This window comes from Pristis pectinata, chromosome 7, assembly GCF_009764475.1.
Source record: "Pristis pectinata isolate sPriPec2 chromosome 7, sPriPec2.1.pri, whole genome shotgun sequence".
In the NCBI taxonomy this organism is placed as follows: Eukaryota; Metazoa; Chordata; class Chondrichthyes; order Rhinopristiformes; family Pristidae; genus Pristis; species Pristis pectinata.
Window position 1 is genome coordinate 18,408,748 of NC_067411.1, and position 22,544 is coordinate 18,431,291.

General features: G+C 43.2%; 1 protein-coding gene across 3 annotated transcripts in view; it reads left to right on the forward strand.

Moving 5' to 3' along the window:
• The window catches only part of LOC127572682 (protein WWC2-like), a 217,135-nt gene that overhangs the window by 59,847 nt on the left and 134,744 nt on the right, over positions 1–22,544 (forward strand). Inside the window, exon 1 of one of the 3 annotated variants that reach the window (XM_052020194.1) lies at positions 7,899–7,945. The exons of the other annotated variants lie outside the window; for them this stretch is intronic. The gene's annotated coding sequence lies outside the window, so the exon portion shown is untranslated. Of the gene's footprint in view, positions 1–7,898; positions 7,946–22,544 lie in introns of those variants that run through there. 3 annotated transcript variants of the gene reach the window in all.

A 22,544-nucleotide genomic window follows, 5' to 3' on the forward strand; every position in this document is an offset into this window, starting at 1 on the left:
GCATCTGTTCCCATGATGAGACTTTCCACTGCAGGACATCTGAGATGTCCTCCTTTTCCAATAAACGGAGTTTCCCTTCCACCACCATCAATGCTGCCCTCAACCACATCTCCTCCATTTCCCGCATGCCTCCCCTCACCCCATCCCACCCCCCGACATAACAAGGACAGGGTTCCCTTTGTCCTCACCTACCACCCCATGAGCCTCCGCAACAACACATCATTCTCTGCAACTTCCGTCACCTCCAACGGGATCCCACCACTAGGCACATCTTTCCCTCCCCTCCTCTCCACCTTCTGCAGGGATCGTTCTCTCCGTGACTCCTTTGTCCACTCGTCCCTCCCCACTGATGACCCTCCCAGCACTTATCCCTGCAAATGCAAGAAGTGTCACGCCTGCCCCTACATCTCCTCCCTCACTGCCATTCAGGGCCCTAGACAGTCCTTTCAGGTGATGCAACGCTTCACCTGTGAATCCCAGGGTGTCACTTATTGCATCCAGTTCTCCCAGTGCAGCCTCCTCTACATCGGTGAGACATGACGCAGATTGGGTGACCGCTTTGTCAAGCACCTTCACTCCATCTGCCACAAAAGCAAGGATCTCCCAGTGGTCAGCCACTTCGATTCCACATCCCACTCCCATACTGACATGTCTATCCATGGCCTCCTCTACTGCTACGTTGAGGCCAGACGCAGGTTGGAGGAACAACGCCTCATATTCCACCTTGATAGTCTCCGACCTGACGGCCTCAACATTGATTTCTCTAACTTCCGGTAACTCCTCCCCTGTTTCCCCCCCCTTTTTTTCTCCCTCCTTTCTCCCGACCTTTGTCTTCCCTCATTCTTGTGGCCCCCTCCCCCTTCTCTTTCCCCTCACCCCTTTTCTTTCCCCTCTCTTGCCCTCATGACCTGCCCATCTCTTGCCCACCTCTTTCCCTTTTATCCATGGTCCACTGCCCTCTTCTATCGGATTCCTTCTTCTTCAGCCATTTGCCTCTTCTACCTATCACCTCTCAGCTTCTTACATCTCCCCCCCCCCCCCCCACCACCACACTCCTACCTTCCCCCTCTCACCTGGACTCACCTATCAACTGCCTGCATGTGTTCTTCCCCTCCCCTGACCTTCTTATTCTGGCTTCTGCCCTCTTCCTTTCCAGTCCTGATGAAAGGTCTCGACCTGAAACGTCAACTGTTTATTTCTCTCTGTAGATGTTGCCTGGCCTGATGAGCTCCTCCAGCACTTTTTGTGTGTATGACACCAATTCCTTACACAATTAGCCCTTTATCAAGTGGGGAGTCGATTAGGATCAACAAGGCATTTACACAAAACAAAGATGTAATGGTTCAGCCAACAAGGAGATAAAAGTGCACCAGTATCTGGACTTACTTTTGCTATGCAAATCAATTTTTTTTGCCATTCTGGGAATGGAGGGAGATTTTAATACTTTATCTGCTTGGCTGACTTTGTTTTAAAAAAAACAAGACGGCCTTGGCAAGGTCAACATTCATGGGGAAAAGTAAGTGCTAACAAGTTAGATGCCAATAACTTCCAAGGTTGTATAGGTTCCTCCTGGGTGCTCCAGTTTCCTCCCATATCCCTAAGTCGTGCAGGTTGGTCCACTGTAAACTGCCCCTGATGTGCAGGTGAGTGTTACAATGTGGGGGGAATTGATGGGAATGTGGGGAGAATTAAAAAAATAGGATTAGTGCAGGATTAAGCTTTTAATAGTTGACATAGACTCAGTGGGCCTAAGAGCTTTTTTCCATGTTGTGCTAACCTATGACTAGGAATTTATAAAATTCTTTGAAAATTTGGGTTGCTACCAGAACAAATTTACAATGCAAACAAAAACAGACTTCAATGAGAATGTTTACTGACAAAGGCTTTGGCATTTGTGACCAAGGCTTTTGTGCTAGTCAAGTACAACCGACTCACATGAACCCAAAATCTGTGATTGGCATAGCAATAAAGAGCACAGCCACTTAGATATAAATTTGGTTCTGACAATATTATACATGTAGACTGACCATCAAGTTGAGTTAAAGTGAAGGTAGGGCTCATTCCGGAGCATCATGCTTCTGACAGTGCAGTCCCTGTTTGTGTTGTGATGCTGCTCAATTATGTAAAGCAGCAAGATCCTTGAGCGTCAAACTACAGACAGGTATGTAAAAAAAGGTGGACCAATCAATGAAACAAGCAAAACAAGTCTGAGGTTAGAAGTAAGGTCCTGTGAAACACTTTTAGTGCTTTTTAATATGTTTTGCATGATCTTTTACATTATCCTTAGAGGTGTTTCTCTCTATTACCCTGGATAACCAAGTTTCGTGCATATTCTGTTTAAATTCTGTGTCTTCTGAATATAATAGCTTGTATTATAATGAGTTATAAAGCTTCTTATGACCAGCGATTTGTGTGCAAGCAGACTGGATTTACTGGTACAACTGCATATCATGAGCAAATTGAAGCGTGTTTATAATTAGCTTATGTCAGGAATTTGCTTGCAGAAGGCCAGCTTTAAAAATGCCAGAGGTAGACTCAATGGGTTGAATTTTTTCTGAATATGGAACATTTGCAACTGTATAGATTGCTTTATAATTATTCTATCTTGTTCTACAACGTAATGAATATCAGCTTCTTATAATATTGGTCATTTGCACATCTGTAGTTTTAATCACTTGGTGGCAGATTCCTCAGCTGCTGAAACTCCAAGCACTTGACTTCCCTCCCTGAAGTTTTTTGCTCTAATGCCTTTCTTCTAGTAAGTCACTTGTTAAAACCCTCTTTGGTGCCAAATTATTTTGATAATATGGCTGTGAGGCAACTTAAGATATTTTACTGCTTCAAATGTGCTAGGAAAATGCCTATTAACTTGGCTCTGGGTGAAGCCAGTTTGATAGCCAATGTGTGATTTTGTTGGGTTGCCATTTTGCCCCCAGTTCCCTGATCATTGTGATTGCTTGCTGATGTTAGGATTACTTGCCATACTCTGTGTGTCAACATGGACAGTGAAGATTGGTCGAAGCATCATTCTTGAGGCCAAACTGTTGTTGTTTTCCTTGGTTTCCTGTGGCCCATTGTGTAACACTGGCTGGGGTGCCAGAACACCTCTCCCCACACCCAAGCTGAGGGCAATTCTAGAGATCTACCAACTCACCATTCATCATCAACTCACTACCAACTCGTCAACTCACTAGCAACTCATCAAAAGGAGCACACCACTTCACAAACTACTCACCAGCTTGCCCCATCTGCAGAAGAGTCTATGGTTCCCACATTGGCTTCATTAGCCACATTAGAACCCACATAGATTGGATGTAAGTCATCCTAAATCTTGAAGGACTGCCTAAGAAGGAGTAGCAAAGCACCTTTTGACACTCGTTTCATCCTGTGTAATTACAGTTGAGGGGAAGGTACGTTAATCCCCCAAAAATTACCTGATACACACTCCATGTTGTCAAGAATAATTTTCAAATGACAATTTAATTTGGTAACAAATGGTGAGTTATGTATTGTAAACTAACTAGGATTCACTCAAGTTCTCACGTTTCCCTTGTTTCTATCCTGAATGCACTGATGCTTATTAGTTCCTGTGGTCTTTAGCCTTCCACTGTGACAGTTTAAGGATGAAGACTAAGAGTACTTGCATCTCTGCCAGATGTGTGTGGGAGTAAATTCTTGACTTAATGAGAAAGCTGGAGGAAGTGTGGTTCTGCAAAAGATTTCTCAGTGTCTGCTGGACAGCAAGTGTAACTGCTGTCTGATCTACAGTGTATTTCCAGCATTTTCTGATTTTATTTTAGATTTCCTGCATCTGAAGAATTTGCTTATCAACATATTACAATTTGGATGAAGTTCTCTGCACTGATACCAGAGAGAGCAAGAAATACAGTGTTTAATGAATCTTATTGGACTTAAACCCTTCAGAGAATTGTAAATACATGTATGTGTATGACAGTGTTATTTATTGACTGTTATTTATTTCAAAGATATATTTATATCAGATATTAATTTACTTGAACTTACCTGCGACTACAGAGCAATAACTATCCTTTATCTTAGCATTGCAAGACTGTGTCTATCTGCCTATGTTCTCACTGGGTGGGGATAGGATCCTGCATGGTTGTAATACTTATCTTTGTACAGTCTGCCACCATTAACTGTACAGACCCAAACATGAAGAATAGCCATTTAGTACAAGCAGTCATAGCCCAGCACAGCTTGGAAAGGAGAGGATGGATGATTGATAGACAAATGTTTAGGGAAATTGCCACAAGTTAATATAATTTCCATAATTATATTCGAAAGACATTTAAATTCTAAAGTTCCATAACCAATATGTAAAGCCATGCATCATGACTTAAAGTTAGTAACATAGATTTTATTACTTTGATCCTAACAAGTCTGAGGAGTCCATTTGGTTTGTAATATTGTTGTGAATACGTTGAAGACTAGTTGTATCAATAGCAAGTTTGTGTTTTGTGTTTGACGGGAGTGTTGACTGTCACTCCTGTCTGATTATGTAGCTGCGGCTCAGGGAATCAGGAATAGGTGAAAGAGTACCTGATTTTCTGGTTTGATCACACCCCAGGCCCTGATACTTGTCAATGACAGTTCTGATATGAGGTCAACTATTTAAACTATTTAACCTTCATTAAAAATTTGCATCCTTATGATAACTTGACAGCTCGGGCTGATTTATGAGCTCCTCTCTCGGTTCCATGGTGCTTACCCTTCTTCTTGCTTATGGAAATACTGGGTCAGATTTTTGCCTGACAGGATAATAGAAACATACCTGTCGGAAGTCTGTTGATTTAAGGCAGCTTGTTGGAAAGTATGTCAAGCACCAGGCATGGACTATTGTAAAAACTCATCAATCAGTTACTCATCCTGATGGATAAGATTTGTCAAGCAAGTGTAGATATTCACAAGTCCTAAGGTCTTAAGTACTCCTAATGCTGCCAGTAGATTGGAGTGTTGTCAGTATCTAATGTCAGCCTTGAGCTCTTGAGATCTGACAGGCACTTTCACACTATCTCCCCTTCTAATTACATAGGCAGAAAATTGATGTTTGTCATTTTGAAGCATCCACCTGTCCATGATTTGTAAACAAGCAGTATTCATGCCAACTTTGTCACTTAAAAGGAACACACTTCCATTAAAAGATAATTCTGCATCCATTTCTCTTTCTATTGTAGAATATTCGGGACCTTTGTCACCCACCTTACCTGCTTACTGGGTTTTCTGCCCTTACAATCTAGGCTTTGGCACTTCTTTCCCTGCTTTCAAAGCCTCCCATGACCAATCTCTCTGACTATATGTAAGAACGTTGGAATTAGCAGTAAACCATTAGGGCCTTTGATTCATCCAGATCATGTCAAAGTTGAGTTTATTTTGTCATGTGCATAAGTACATGAATGCACAGGTGCAGTGAAAAACTTACTTGCAGTAGCATCCCAGGCACATAGCATCATATAAGCAGCATAATCATGACTCATCTTCTACCACAACTTCATATTTCCTGCACTTTCACCGTATTCTTTAATTCCCATAATATCCAGAAATGCATTAATCTAAGTTTTGAATGAATTCAATGATAGTGCCTCCACAGCACCTCTGGGGCAGAGAATTCCAAAGATTTGCCATCCTTTGAGTGAAGAAATTTCTCCTCATTTCAGCCCTGAATGGCCTACTCCTTATTCTCAAGCTGTGCCCACTGGTCCTAGACTCCTCAGCCAGGGGAAATATCCTCCTTGCATCTGGCCTTTTGAGCCTTGTATGAACTTGATAAGTTTCGATGTGATCTCCTCTCCTTCTAGACCTGTGGCCCACTATCCCACTACCAATGACTATCTGCAATTCTTGGCCCTCAGAGCCAACCCTATGGATACAATAGATTCTGTAGACATGTTTATAATTGACAGACAAACAGTGCAGTGGGTGTGAAATTGTCCCAGACCTGGTCGTTGTACTCCTTCCAATAAAACTTGGACGTAGTAATGAGTCCAGCAACAGAACAAGGTATCAGGTGCTCCGATATCTGACCTCTGATTCATCTTGACTTGCATGTTGCATTGTACAGGCAGGGAAGTAAGCGATGAGCTGGCCATTCTGTATGGAAGCACCAGGCACAGGTCAGTGCGGTTCAGACTACTTAAACCAAAGCAAAATGATTTTTATTAAAACCTCCTAATCTGCAATTTTAGGATCCCATTGCTGTAGGACCTGGTTGGCAATTCCTCTGCATCATTGCAAAACTGGGACCCTCTGTGGGGAGGCCAGTGGTGGAACAGAGGAGAGACCACAGATGCTGGAATCTGGAGCAACGAACAATCTGCTGGAAGAACTCAGCAGTTCGAGCAGCATCTGTGGGAGGAAAGGAACTTTCAATGTTTTGGATCAAAACCCTGAATCAGCTCTTGCTCCGGACTGAAAGAACAGAAGAAGATAGGAGCAATGATTGACTACTTGACCCCTCAAGTGTGTCCACAATATGATCTGACCCAGAGTTCGACTCCTCTTCCATGCCAGTTCCCCAGAGCCTCCAATTCCTCTTTTTTTCCCCAAAAACTCATTTACATCATCTTTAAACACCTACATAAGAACATCGAAATTGGAGCAAGTGTAGACCATCTGGCTCGTTGAGCCTGCTCCGCCATTCAATAAGATCATGGCTGATCTGGCCGTGGACTCAGATCCACCTACCTGCCTTTTCCCCGTAACCCTTAATTCCCCTACTATGCAAAAATCTATCTAACTGTGTCTTAAATATACTTAAAGATAAGATATCTTTATTAGTCACATGTACATCAAAACACACAGTGAAATGCATCTTCTGCGTAGAGTGTTCTGGGGACAGCCCACAAGTGTCGTCATGCTTCCGGCGCCAACATAGCATGCTAACAACTTCCTAACCCATACGTCTTTGGAATGTGGGAGGAAACCCATGCAGACACGGGGAGAACGTACAAACTCCTTACAGACAATGGCCAGAATTGAACCTGGGTCGCTGGCACTGTAATGGTGTTACGCTAACCGCTATACTACTGTGCCTGCCCTGAGGTAGCCTCTACTGCTTCCCTGGGCAGAGAATTCCACACCTCCATTGATCTAGCCTCTAAACCCTCTGGGATAGAGAATTTCCAGAGATTCACCACTGTCTGCAAGGAAAAAGTTCCAACACACCTCAGTTTTAAATAACTCCCTCCTTACTTGAAACTGTTTACCCTCGTCTGAATCAATCCCACTGGTGGAAACATTTCAACATCTATCCTCTTGTGTTCTTCTGGGATCGTCTATATTTCAATAATGTTACCCCTCATTCTTCTAAACTCCAAAGGGTACAGAAAGAGTTCCCCAAATCCATCAGTAAGCCCCAGTCTTGCTATGTATGTGTGTCAGTCAGTTTGGATAGCTGACTGTCGTTCTGAATCACCAACCACAGCCAGCACGATTCAACCCATTGTGTCGCCCAGTAAGGAAAACTTTGGGTCAGGAACTTTCTCTGCCTTAGTCTGAAAAATAAATATGCCTTTGTTCACAGTTGGGGGGAGAGAGAATACAAAGAAACTTTCGATGCTCCTGTTCTACAAATTCCTGTTTTGCAAACTGTGCCAAGGATTGTGCATCTGTAAAACAACAGTTCAACTGCAGTTTGTAACTACAGCGAGAGTCATGCATGTTACATATTAATTGGTTTGTTAGCTTTTACGAGTATTTGTTCCACTTGCATCAAATCCTGCTGTACCCTTGCATAGAATTTGGAGGCATCATCTTTTACTTGGATGAGGCACATATCTGGATAACAAAGCAGTTGCAGGCAGTATTGGTTTGTTTTCCAGACTGAGTAAATATTCAGTGCTAGCTGCTGGAAGCAATTTAAGGAAGTTCCTGTCCGGTTTTGGTAAATTCCAGTCACTGCAGTTTCTAAAGAACCGAAACCCCAGTGGTAAGATAATTCCTTTCATTGCATTACTCGCATTCTTTCCACTTAATTACTGTGACTGGTTCTCAGCTGTTTTGTATGCCTTTGGTTAGAGTGCTGTGAGCTTCCTGGGTTGCTAAATCATCCTGGCAACTGAGATTTTTGGATGAATAACAGTAGATGTTCACAATTCTTGTGCCCATATTGGGAACTCCTCTGACTCTGTGGTGAATGCACTGCCTGCCTGATTGTGCACAGGGCAATTCCTAGGTTCAACACTTTATCTTGAGTTAGCTGATTTCTTCAGAGGCAGTTCACTAGTTGGCTTCTTTAGATCTAGGGGAACAGAAGAACAAATCTCTCAGCAATCTAGTGAACTGCACTGAGTTAAACAGTCTATAGTGAATGAGCAGGGTTGTATTGATATGAATAAGTGAGTAAATGAAAGGTATCATTATGGGATGGGCACGATCTAGCCTTGCCAGTGTTCGTTGTTATGCTGAAGCAGTAACATCTGTAAAGAGTGCTGAAATGGCCAGTGAAGTCATGCAGTTGTGCTCCACTAAGATCTTCATTCGGGTCTCACCTGATTGGATGCTGCAGAAATTTAAGTTAATGAGGGGGTGAGTAAGGAATTAGAGGAAGGAGGAGAAACAGTTGGTGCTCACCAAGAGTGTGAAAGGGAGTTATTCTCAGGCAAGGGTTCAGTGATAGAGCCCCAGCTGTTTTTAATCTGCAAAAATGACCTCGTCTCAAATGCACTGGAGGGCAATCAGAAGGATTGATGCCTCTAAAGTTGGGGGCAGTCAAGCTTGATGCAGCAATGAGTGAGCAACTTCACAATGATGCTATATAAAGGCAATAAGTTTGTATAAGAGCATAAGAAATAGAAGCTGAAATGGGCCATACAGCTTCCCAAGCTTGCTCCATCTTTCATTAAGGTCATGGCTGGTCCCCTGCCTCAAGTCTACTTTCCAGCCTAATCCCCGCATTCTCTTAATTCCCATTGGCGCCTTGACCGTGAATCTACTTAACAATTGACCAACCTCTGAGGTGGAGGATTCCAAAGGTTTACAGTCCTTTGGTATAATGATTCATTTAGTTGCCCTGTGGCCTCTGAGTTGGAAGATGTTTGGCTTGGAGTTTTGCTCCTATACTTGAGCACAAAATTCAAGGCTGTCACAGAAGTGAAGCACTGAGGAAGTGCTGCACTGTCAAAAGTATTAGTTTTCAGATGTGAGTTTATACCAAGGCCATATCTTCTTTCTTAATCAGACACTAAAGGTCCCATTGGGCTATTTGAAGAATTTCCGGAGAGTTATCTCTGGTGCCCTGGACAATATTTATGTATCAATCTACATAACTGAAAACAGATTTACAGTTCATTTTCACAGGGGTGTTTGTGGGAGGTTGCTATATATTTTCAGTTCAATATCTGAGCAGTGGTGACTGCCAGGATGTGGATGATGGGGAGCTCAGCAATGGTAATGCATTGATTGTCAACAGTAGGTGGTTAGACTCTCTTTTGTTGGAGATAGTTCAGTTCTTTTGTGGCATCAATGTTACTTGCTATTTATCAGCCCATGCCTGAATGTTGTCTGGATCTTGCTTCAAGGACAGCTTTGTTTACGGAGGAGTTGCAAATAAAATTGAACATGGTATAATCATCAAAGACAAACTTACCCTTATGATTTCCAGCAGCCGCAATTGTCTTCCTCTGTGCAAAATATGTCTCTAACCATTGGAGTATTTTCCTCTTGATGCCCATTGATTTGAGTTTACCAAGGTTCCTGGATGCCACACTTGGTCAACCGCTTACTTAATATCAAGTACAATCAATCTCACTTCATCTCTAGAACTTGGCTCTTTGGTTCATATTTGGACTAAGGCTGTGATGAGGTCTGGAGCTGTGTGGTTCTGGTGAAGCCCAAAGTGGGCATGGGTGAGCAGGTTATTGAGATAAGTGCTGCTTGATCATGCTGTCAAAAGGTACTATATAAATACAAGTCTTTCTTTTCAAAGATGACTAATCAGGTTGACATTTGGAATAATTATAGTTTGGAAATAACTGTGAGTGACCTTTGCTGCAAGAACCATAAATACATTTAAATCAAATTCTTTTGCATAGAATTTCAGTTCAGGCATTAACCTATTGATAAGGAACAGATGATTGCCTCTATTATATGAGTTTCATTTGAATGAGTTAAGGACATGTACAGAGCCTCATAAGGGATATAAGAGATATTTATAAGATATCCTTATCAGTCACATGTACATCGAAACACACAGTGAAATGCATCTTTTTTTGTGTAGAGTGTTCTGGGGGCAGCCCGCAAGTGTCGCTACCCTTCCGGCACCAACATAGCATGGCCACAACTTCCTAACCTGTATGTCTTTGAAATATGGGAGGAAACCGGAGCACCCAGAGGAAACCCACGCAGACACGGGGAGAATGTACAAACTCCTTACAGGCAGCAGCCGGAATTGAAGCCGGGTCGCTGGCACTGTAAAGCATTACGCTAACTGCTACACTACTGTGCCCTCATATGACAAGAGTATAGTAAACTCTTGTTTATCCGATACATATGCATCCAGAATTCACTTGCAACTGGCAAAATTTTTGCTTTTATTAAAGTAAACTTGGAATAGGTTTTATTTTACGGAGGAATTTAAAATAGAGGGATATGTGGGAGGAAGGGGTTAGATAGTCTTAGGTGAGGTTTAAAGATTGGCACAACATTGTGGGCCGAAGGGCCTATATTGTGCTGTACTGTTCTATGATTCTATGATTTTGAGTGTTACGCAAAATAGGTGTGAAAAGACATTTTTAGTTTATTTACATTTATGCATATGGGCAGTGATTAGCTGATTAGCGACAACATCCTCTTTGAAGATTTGGCTCTTCATGGTGATTACAGACCTTCATTTGATTTATTTTTCCTGGATTTTACACTAATACTGCTTAGCATTAAAATATTGAACTGCAGTGCAAAGCATTTGTTAATTAAAAGGATAAGGAGATGACATATAGTTAGGCAATTTATTTAAAGGTTCATGCATAGAATATTAGGGTATGATGTTCAGTAACTTTTTTTAAGGAATTGTTTTGGAACTGGCATATTCGTGCAACCAGTATGCCACATTCCCTGTGGATGTTGAATAGCTGAGAGTGTACTGTGTGTATTGGGATTTCAGGCATGGAGATCAGCATGCCTGCTTGATTTTATGACGACTAAAGATCAAATCATCTGTGTTGCACAAAATTCCACACCCATCTCACATCATGTGCTTCTGCCTCAATCTTCTATGCTAAAAATGTCTACCTGCTACACTTGAAACCAGTTCATTTTCATCTGTGGCGTCTCAGGAGAAAGTTGCATAAAGGATGCTCCACGGAAATCCATGTGTAACATTTAGGTTTTCTTATCACCATCGTGAATGGCAAATTCCTTATTCTGAGACCCAGGTTGTAGACAGGAGAAACGTGAACTCTGCATTTACCCTGTCAAACATCATTAAAATTTTGTGGAGAAAATAAGCTCAGTCTGTTTAATGTTTCCTCATGCAACAAAACTGTCAATCTAGGAATTAACCTAGTGAATCTTCACTGTGCTTCCTCTCTATTGCAAGTTTGTGTAACAGTTGAATTGAATCTGATCAGGGGTTTCTCACAAGCATTCTGCCAATGAATAGTGCTCCTGCCTGTGATTGACATGACTAACTAGCATAGTGGTTAGCGTGACGCTATTACAGTGCCAGCGATCGGGGTTCAATTCCTGTCACTGTCTGTAAGGAGTTTTTACGTTCTCCCGTGCCTACGTGGGTTTCCTCTGGGTGCTCCGGTTTCCTCCCACATTGCAAAGACTTACGGGTAGGTTAATTTGGGTTTAAAATGGGCAGCGCGGACTCATTGGGCCGGAGGGGCCTGTTACCACGCTGTAAATAAAATTTAAAAAAGAATTTAACACTGCACAGACAAAGTGTTGTTAGTTGGTGGCATCTGACATTAGTGTTGCGCTTTAGAGTGCAAAAATGCAACCATGAAACAGCAAGGACCTTGACGGGGAACTTAAGGTCTAGTGGAAAGACACATGCTTGTCTTGGGGGGAAGTGGGGGGGGGGGTCGGTGGAAAGGCCTCATCTGCACCCACTCAGGGCAACAATGGATTTACCTCAACAAGCAATCTGTTGGAGGATCTGAGTGGGTCAATCTGAGGGAGGTTGTCGATGTTTTGGGTCAAAACCCTGCATCAGCAGATTGTTGCTCCAGATTCCAGCATCTGCAGTCTCTTGTGTCTCCAGCGGATGTACCCTGCTGCACTAGTGGAACAGATTTCTCAGCATTTTGAAATTGGGTCTGCTACATTGATTTGGGTTCTGGCCATTCCACTTCTTTCTCGGGGCAGCCCTCATACTGTCAAAATGTCCAATCAATCATCACAGAAAAGGAAGGGCGGATCTTGTGTCTACCCTGCTCTTCTAACATTAATCACATGCAGTGACCCCACCACCTCCAGCAGGTGAGAACCTTGCTTTAGTGTTTTACCCTGCGCAGGGAAGGTCACGTTTAGTGGATGACACCTGAAGTTATTCATGATGAGCATGCTAAAGACCTGGGAACCCAGCATAATGCCTTGCGCATTGTGAACTTGTGAAGATCACTCCCTCAAAGCCCAGAATGATACCGTCCCCAGCTCCCTATACAGCACCTTCCTAGCACACACTTCTGCATGAGATGCAGTTTCTAGGTCTTTGATGAGTTTTAGATTAGAAACTTCTTAAAACCAACAAAATATTGGAGGTAACATACAAGATGCTGGAGGGACTCAATGGGTCAGGCAGCACCTTTGGAGGGAAATAGACAGTCGATGTTTCGGTTCGAGACGCTTCATCTGGACTGAAAGATAGAGGGGAGATAGACACTATAAGAAGGTGGAGGGGAGCAAGGTGGATCCAGGTGAGGACAGGTGATAGGCAGATGGAGAAGGGGAGAGTGGGAATAGTGACAGAGGCTGGGAGGTGATGGGTGGAAGCGACAAAGGGCTGAAGATGATGGAATCTGATAGGAGCGGAAAGTGGAGCATGGAATGAAGTGAAGGACATGGGGAGGGCAGCTGAAGCATCTATCAGTCCAACTGAAGGATCTTGACCCAAAATGTCGACTGTCCATTTCCCTCCACAGATGCTGCCTGACCAGCTGAGTTCCTCCAGCATCTTGTGTGTTGTTCCAAATTCCAGCATCTGCAGTCTCTTACCTCTGCAAAAGGTTAGGGGTGTTCGGGATCTAAAGTGGAAGTAGAAAATATGGGGTTGGTGTCCAAATTGGGGAAGAACAGGCATGTTAATGTTTTGGGTGCGTGGACTGGTCATTTTGTGCATTGCAGGCTCTCAGGAATATGATAATGTATATACATTTATTTGCTGGTTAGGGGATAAATTTCGGCCAGGGTGCAGCTCTTCAGAGTGGTGCCCTGGGATCTGAGAGGCTGCAGTTTAACAACTCATCCAAGAGGGAAAGTGTCCACCAGTGCCTTGTTCCTTGAAGTGCAGTCTAGAGTTTTGCGGCTAAAGCAGGAATTGAGTATATAACTGACTCCAAACTAAACTGAAATTAAAACAGAAGAGAAAGAGAGGGAGTCCTCTGGCTTCAGGCAAGGAAAGGTTAAGACTCTTGTCTTTAAAACTCACCAATGCAGTGGCTAACCTGGAAAAATTTTGTTTTTCCTAGGCACTAGAGAGCAATTAGCTAAATGTAAAATTGTTTCACAGAATATTACACTTGCTTAATCGCCACTTAAAATTCCCCTCGAGATAGCTTCTTATTGTTTGCTTATTGCTGTTGGGTTTGTTCTTTAAAATACTGTGGATTCCAGTGGTAACATTTGTGCGTTACTATATAGTAAAGGAATCAATTCAACCCCATTGTACCTGTCTGGGGAACTTGTGCAATAATAGAGTGAAGAATATTTTGTTTTGTCACAGTAAGGTTGAACGCTCTTAATGGGACATTGTCACCCTCTTACTCGGTCTGCATAGCCAGTAGGAGCCTGCTGTGAAAGCCCCTGTTCTGATGTTGCCAAGTCGAATGCTGATTACCATTTGTTTGCACTGCAGCAGATCTGTGACTATGCCAGCCTTTTACATGTCATGTAAAGGTCTTTTATGTGAAAGCAACACACTTGATATGTGAATTACAGGTATAGCAACATGACCAAAAAAGTTTGCAAACACCAAAAGTAAAGTAGATGCCCAAATAAATAGAAGAATGAATTTCAATTTGTCACATATTTAAACACAGATAAGTAGTTCAGTCATCATTGTACAACATAGAAATGGGCCCTTCGGCTCACTGTGTCTGTGCCCACACCGTACTGATCTATACTAATCCCACTTAACCAGAATGTGTTTTCTGATGAGGCTCAACATCAGGGAAAGAGAGCTGTCTGCTAACAATGTTCTCTGGTGAATGCTATACATTGGCCAAGTGTATATCAGGAATGTAAATGCAAGGATGCTCAATGAGATGCAAATTTCAACAGCAAACTGAACTGCATGAGCCAAGTGCACATCTTCTGGAGAATTTCTCCATCCAGTGCCATACCTTTCTCCTCTGTGTGGAATTCATAAATTTATCAACCAAGACCAAAAGTTACACAGAGCAAAACAGCACCAACCTTGGACTTGGTAGTTAAACAGGATAAATAATTAAACATATTTCTGTTCTGCCCAGTAATCCCATACTGAACCACAATGCAAATCAGGTAGGTCGATGTCTGCACAATATTCCACAATCTTGCGCAGATTGATTAAAGTAAAGTATCAGGATTATAGATGCCTTTGTATGTGTTTATAAACAGCCTCAAGGGAGTTGATGCACAGTTAAATGATCTACAAATACATAACATCAAATGACCTTGAACTCTGTTTAATGATATGCACTTCAAGTGTAGTTACTGTGTAATCTGTGACATTGTCTCACATACAAGCAATGTGATAATGACCAAGTAATCTGCTTTTGTGTGTTTGATATTGATTTATGGATTATTGGTTAAAAAACAGTGGATAACTCCCATTCTGCTTCAGAACAGTGCCATGGGATCTCTTGTATCTGCTTGAGAAAGTAAACAGGGCCTTGGTTCAACACATCACCTGAATGTCAGCATCTCTGACAATGCAGCATTCTCTCCATGTTGAGCCCCAGGTTTATTTTGCAGATGGGGTAATGAACTCATACTGTGAAAGCACAAATTGGGTGAGGCTAATTTTAATAATTAGTGATAGTGAATTAGCTGTCCATTTACATCCCAGCTAGACTTTCTCTTTAATGGGCTCCAGTGGCACGATTTACAGGAGGCTGTGGACTAGAGAACCCTGATATTGTCAAATAAGTGGCATGATATTGAAGATTAAGATGGGAGACATGCACCACAAACAGAACCAGACACTTTCTCTTTCTTCTTCGTTGGTTGTCCCTTGGGTTTGACAACGACCTACTTCCACTCTGGTTTTAAGATATTTTTATTAGTCACACGTACATCGAAACACACATCTTTTGCGTAGAGTGTTCTGGGGCCAGCCCGCAAGTGTCGCCGCGCTTCCGGCGCCAACATAGCACGCCCACAACTTCCTAACCTGTACGTCTTTGGAATGTGGGAGGAAACCGGAGCACCCGGAGGAAACCCACGGAGACATGGGGAGAACGTACAAACTCCTTACAGACAGCGGCAGGAATTGGACTCGGGTCTGGTGAGGTGCAGGAACACACAGTGCAGGAACCACAGACTCTTCCACAAGGATGGGGCAGGTAGTGGCCAATGGGGCAGGCAGCTGGGTATTTTGTGAGGTGGTCCACTTCCTCCGCTGTTCAGTGCTTCCAATACGTGGGCTTGAGGTTCTGAATCCTCCTCCTCCTCCACATGAGTCAGACACTTCCAGGAGTCGGTGGTAATGCATGCACATACACACATGCACACACACTTGTGCCCACAAAGTGATCAGGCCTGAGAGAAATGTAATAAACATGTCCCTAACAATCATTTCTGACATTTATGGGTTTCTGATCAGGGAGAGGTGATAACCAGTGCACAGTGGCACAGTTAGTAAAGCTGCTGCCTCACAGCCCCAGTGACACAGGTTCAATCCTCAGCTCCGGTGCTGTCTGCATATGGTACATTCTTCCCGTGACCTTCATGTGTTCTGGTTTCCTTCATGTGCTCTGTTTCCTCCCACGTCTATGACATGCATGTTGGCAGGTTAATTGGCCACTGTAAATGATCAGGCCTGTGAGAAATGTGAGAAACATGTCCCTAACAAGCATTTCTGACAGCAGGGCAGAGGGGTTTCTGATCATGGAGAGGTGAGATCCAATGCATGTGAGTGGTAGAATCCGGGGGAGTTGATTTGGAATCTCGGGAGTATGAAATAGCTGCTTAATAAGATGAGTCTGAATAGCTGCATGAAATGAGTATAAGTGGGATGAAGGGCTGTACGACTCTTTCATTTATAACAGACTTGCAGAGAGCAATTGGGATTCCACATTAAAATTCACTGCATCTATGTGAGGTTTCCCCAACTCCAGAAAAAAACAATGTCTCCTACATCACAATCAGAAACATTGATATTACACCCTCCTAACGCCCGATTGTTAGGTAATATCCCTGGGAGTCCTCAGTATAGCCTCCTACCATTGATTTTGCCCAGCCAGCTTCCAGCCAAATGGTCAGTTTGGTTGACTACTGCCTGGAATTTGGAACAAAAGGCGATGATAATCTTAATTGTTCAGCCTCCATGTCCCCGGCATGGAGCGGCATAACAGGTAGACAAGGTGGTCAAGAAGGCTTTTGGCACGCTGGCCTTCAGCAGTCAGGGCACTGACTATAGGAGTTGGGATGTTATGTTGCATTTGTACAAGACATTGGTGAGGCCACATTTGGAATATTGTGTTCTGTTTTAGTCACCCTGCTATAGGAAAGATGCCATTAAGCTGGAAAAAGTGCAGAAAAGATTTACGAGCATGTTACCAGGACTCAAGGGACTGGGTTATAGGGAGATGCTGGGCTGGCTAGGACTTTATTCCTTGGACCGTAGGTGACTGAGGGGTTATCTTGTAGAGGGGCATAAAATCATAAGGGACAGAGATATGGTGAATGCGCTCAGTCTTTTTCCCAGAGATGGTGAATCAAGAACTAGAAGGCATAGGTTTAAGGCGAGAGGGGAAAGATTTAAAAGATCTGAGGGGCAACTTCTGCCCCCAGAGGGTAGTCCACATATGGAAAGAGCTGCCAGAGGCAGTGGTTGAGGCCGGTACATTAACATTTAAAAGACACTTGGACAGATACATGGATAGGAAAGGTTTAGAGGGATATGGGTCAACTGCAGGTAAATAGGACTAGCTTAGATGGAGATCTTGGTTGGCATGGGTGAGTTGGACTGATAGGGCTGTTCCCTTCCTGCTTTCACCCACCCCTGCATCCTTTAGGCTGCCCCCATGAGTATTAAGGCTGTTGTGGTAGTGCAGATTTTTCATTACTTCCTTGTGAATGCATTGCTAGTTTTCTCCCACTTCTGTATCTCTAATCACTCCGCCCCACCTCCCCACTTTCTGCTGAGCGACTTCACTAAAGGTGCCCCCTGCTTGGAGTAGACCTCTCTGACTGGAGACCCCGCCGGCATGACACTTTGCATTATGTTAGAGCACCAAGACTTGCATCCAGTACCGGAAAGGACGCCTGTCCTTGCTCCACATAATGAGAGCTACTTCACAACAGTCTCACTGTCATCGCAGCAGGTTTGTTCTAATTAGAGGCCAGAGACGGTTATCTCCAGCTGGCTGCTTTCATGGTGGGAAGGGTTTGATCTTCTTCCATCAAGGATGAGAAGTTGTGATGTTTTTAAGAAATGTTATATAGGTGTGAGTGTGGTGGATGAGAACAGTGGTGTGTAGAGTGATATTCTTAGTGACATTTCCTGCACACTATCTTCTGATGCTGATTGCGTGGCCCAGCTTCACCCCTGCTGATCTTGCCTGAGGTAAGACAATGAACAAGAGCAATTTGGATACAATTTGGCATCAGAATCAGAACCAGGTTTATTATCACTGACATATGCTGTGAAATTTGTTGTTTTGCGGCAGCAGTACATAAAGACATAAAAATTACCATAAGTTACAAAAATAAATAAATAGTGCAAAAGTGGAATAATAAGGTAGTATTTATGGGTTCGTGGACCGTTCAGAAATCTGATGGCAGAGGGGAAGCAGCTGTTCCTGAAACATTGCGTGTGGGTCTTCAGGCTCTTGTACCTCCTCCCTGATGGTAGTAATGTGAAGAGGGCATGTCCAGGGTGGTGAGGGTCCTTAATGATGGATGCTGCCTTCTTGAGGCACAACCTCTTGAAGATGTCCTTGATGGTTGGGATGATTGTGCCCTTGATGGAGCTGGCTGAGTCTACAACCCTCTGCAGCCTCTTTTGATACTGTGTATTGGAACCTCCATACCAGGCAGTGATGCAACCAGTCAGTATGCTCTCCACCGTACAACTGTAGAAATTTGCAAGAGTCTTTGGTGACATACCAAATCTCCTCAAACTCCTAACAAAGTAGAGCTGCTGGCATGCCTTCTTTGTGATTGCACCAATGTGTTGGGCCCAAGATAGATCCTCTGAGATGTTGTCACCCAGATACTTGAAGCTGCTCACCCTTTCCACCGCTGACCCCTCAGTGAAGACTGGCGTGTGTTCATTAACCGACTAGATTGAAAATAAGGATCTGGAGAGCCTTAAAACAGTGTCTAAAACCACTAGAATTGATTCTCCTAGTGCTCTCCTGTTCTGTTCTACATGAATTTGAGGTCACAGTCTCAAAGGGCTTGGCTATTCAGGATGGAGAAGGAATTTCTTCCCAGAGAGTGTTAATCTTTGGAATTCTCTACACAGGAGGGCTGTGGATGCTCTTAATCACTGAGTAAATTCAAGAAAAGGATTGATAGATTTTTGGATACTAAGGGAGTCGAGGAATGTGGGATTAATGCAGAAAAGTGCCAGGATATTATTGAATAGGGATGCAGGTAGGAAGGGTGACTGACTTGCACCATTTCTTATGTTCTTATTAAGGTTATCCAAAGGTCTTCTGTCCTAGTCTAATTTCATGTGGTCCCATTTATCCCAAGCTTGCTGAGCTAAACTGGATCCTAAGTAACAATGTCTTAATTTTAAAATGCTTGTCTTTGTTTTTAAATGCTTCCAACCTCATCTCGGTAATCTCCCATTCTAGAACACTCCTCAGGTTCCAGCCTCGTCCTCACTCCCAAATTTTATCTCCTCATCATTAGTAGCTGCACCCGCAATTCTCCCCATTAATCTCTCCTGTCCATTTCTCCCTCATGTTTCCAGATTTGTATATCACATAGAAAGAGGCCATTTTGCCCCATTGAGTCTATGCTGGCTCACAGAGCAATCCCACCCCCCCCCCCACTAATTTCCCTGTAACCTACTCTCCCCACAGCCTTATCAACTCCTCCCAGATTCTACCACTTGCCTACACACTGGGGGCAATTTACAGGGGCCAATTAACCTACTGACCAACATGACTCTGGGATATGGGATGAAACTGAAGCACTCAGTTAAAATCCACACAGTCACAGGTTGAATGCGCAAACTCCACACAAGCAGTACCAGAGGTCACGGTTGAATCCAGGTCACTGGAGCTATGAGGCTGCAGCTCTATTAGATGCGCCACTATGACACTATAAGATGCATCTTAAAACCTACTTCTTTGACCAAGCCATTGGTCATCATCCTTAATATTATCTGATGCAGCTGGATGTCAATTTTATATTTGCTAATGCTCCTAAAATGTAATTTTGGATGTGATCTAAAAGAAAAAAAAACTGCAGATGGTAGAAATCTGAAATGAAAGCATAAAATACTGAAATACCCAGTAGGTCAGATAGCATCTGTGGAGAGAGAAACTGAGTTTTAACATATCAGGTCCATGAACTTTCATCAGGACAGGGGAAAGTAAAGAACCAAGCATTTTAAGTTGCAGAGAAGGGGGAGGGCTGAAGTGAACAAAGGGAACATCTGTGATAAGATTGATATTAAGAGGTACTGGATGACCTGGATACTATCAGTGCAGTCTTAAAAAAAGGGTGGTGAAGGTGTGTTAATCATTGCTGTTATGTCTGGAGAAGTGCATTTTCTGTTCTTATGCCAAGTTCCTTCGGCTGTTTTCGCTTCGTTAAAGCTGTAATACAAATAGAAGTTGTTGTTGATAATAAACTGTACAGGAAGGACTGAATCTCAGTTCTTTTTTTACACCCCATCCCTAACACAATGACTTGTTTCTAGGCCTCTACGTGTAGTGTGTGATGTAGAAGAAGAACTTGGGGAAAATTCTCTTGTTTGAGATGCACCTGAGAATAACAACCCTTAAGTCAACAAAAAAAGATGCTGGAGGAACTCAGCAGGTCAGGCAGCGTCCATGGAGGCAAATAGACAGTCAACGTTTAAGGTTGGGATGCTTTATCTGGACTGGAAAGATAGAGGGGAGATCGCCAGTATAATAAGGTGGAGAGAGAGGGTGGAACAAGAGCTGGTGGGTGATAGATGGATCCAGGTGAGGGAGGGGGGTGATAGGCAGATGAAGGAGGGAGGAGAGTGAGAATGCTGTCAGAAGCCAGGAGGTGACAGGTAAAAGTGACAAAGGGTTGAAGAAGACAGAATCTGGTAGGATCGTGGAGTGTGGAATAAAGGGAGGGAGGTGGGGAGAGGAACCAATGGGAGGACTCTATGGGTGATGGGCAGGTGGAAAGGGTGAGGGAGGGGAAAGAGAGGGTGATGGGGGCTGGTAGATCAGAAGGAGAGAGAAAAGAAAGAAGGAGGAGAAGGGACAGAGCGGAGTCTTCATTGGAAGTCTGAGAATTCGATCTTCATGCCATCAAATTGGATACTGTCCAGGCAGAATACGAGGTGCTGTTCCACTAATCTGCGTATAGCCCTGACCTAGCAGTAGGGGCAGGCAGTAGACAGACATCTGATGTGGGAATGAGAAGTGGAATTAAAATGGCTGGCCACTGGGAGATCCCGGCCGACACAGAAAAACATGTAAACTCCGTTCAGACAGTACTAATGGTCGGGATCGAACCCATGTTGAGCTGTGAGATCAAGCACTATGTACTATACCACCCTCTGAACTGCTACACCAACCTAAATATGTTCTTCAAATGCACGTAACTGACTATGGTGGAACCTTTGGATGAGAGGAGGGGGCGAGGGTTGCTCTTTTGTTCTTCATTTATGGAGGTGGCTGTCACTGGCAAGGCTTGTATTTATTGCCCATCCCTCGTTGCCCTTGAGAAGATGGTAATGAGCCGTCTTCTTGAATTATAGTCCTTTCTGGTGAAAGTTCATCCACATGTCCTCTGGGAACGGAGTTCCAGGATTTAGACCCAGCAGTGATGCAGGAATGGGAATTTATTTCCAAGTCAGAATGATGTGTGAGTTGGAGGGGACCTGCAGATAGTTGTCGTAGAGGTCGTAGAGTCATACAGCACGGAAACGAGTCCTTCAGCCTTCCAAATCCACACCGAGCAGCACAACATTTTGCAATCACAGAACAGATAGCATAAGAATTTTATGGAAAATTATTTTGCTGATAATAAGGAGAAATAATTTGTGCGCATGTTTGTGTAATGGGATACCAATTTGGCGGTTTATTGCTTGTAACAATAAATAATATTCAAAGCAATACTTATGGAGTGGGAACTTCTATTCCGCAAAGTTGCCGTGTACTGCTTTCCAACTATAATTGCAACCATAAAATATGTTTGTTGGAATAATAATTACAATATTCCAGAGACTGCCTGAAAAGAATTGATGTGTATTAGAAGCTCAGAGGCAGGTTGTTAAAATCAGGGTCACTCTAACCCAAATGAAAAATGCCTTTCTTTATTCCCAGAAGGAGGGGTACAACACCGACACATTTGCGCTTATTGTCCCCCTCTAGTTGCCCCTGGGACCGTGTTGCCAACAGCAATTATATCTTGAAAATTATATCTTGCTTGTACAACGGAATAGCTTGCTGGGCTACTTCAGAGGGTATTACGAGTACACCACATTGTGGCAAACTGGAGTCACATGTAGGCCAGACCAAATTGGAATGTCAGTTTCCCTTTGTTGAAAGACATCAATAAACCAGTTGGGTTTTAACAACCAACATCAAGGTCATTTGTTCCTGGTGCCAGCTCGTAAATTACTAGGTTTATTCAATGCAAATTTACAACTTGCCATAGGAGGATTTAAACTTGACCTCTCAGATGCTGGGGTATTAACATAACCACCACACACAACAGTATTCTTACAGAGGTATTCAATTGCTGAAGTGATCAGTTTTGGAAATGAGCTTGTGTCTTATTTCCTCTGTTTGCTAACAGTGGCAAAATCATTCTCGTGTGCAAGGAATACTTATACTGCAATGCAAAATTAATGACTGAGTGAAATTTCCCACCACCCCCACAACAAACACAATGAAAGGAAGGGAAAAGATCAAGAGAGAAGAAAGCTAATGGGAAAAAAAGTTCAGAGAAAAGGAAAGGGATGTTACTGCAATAAAAAATTAATCTGAAAA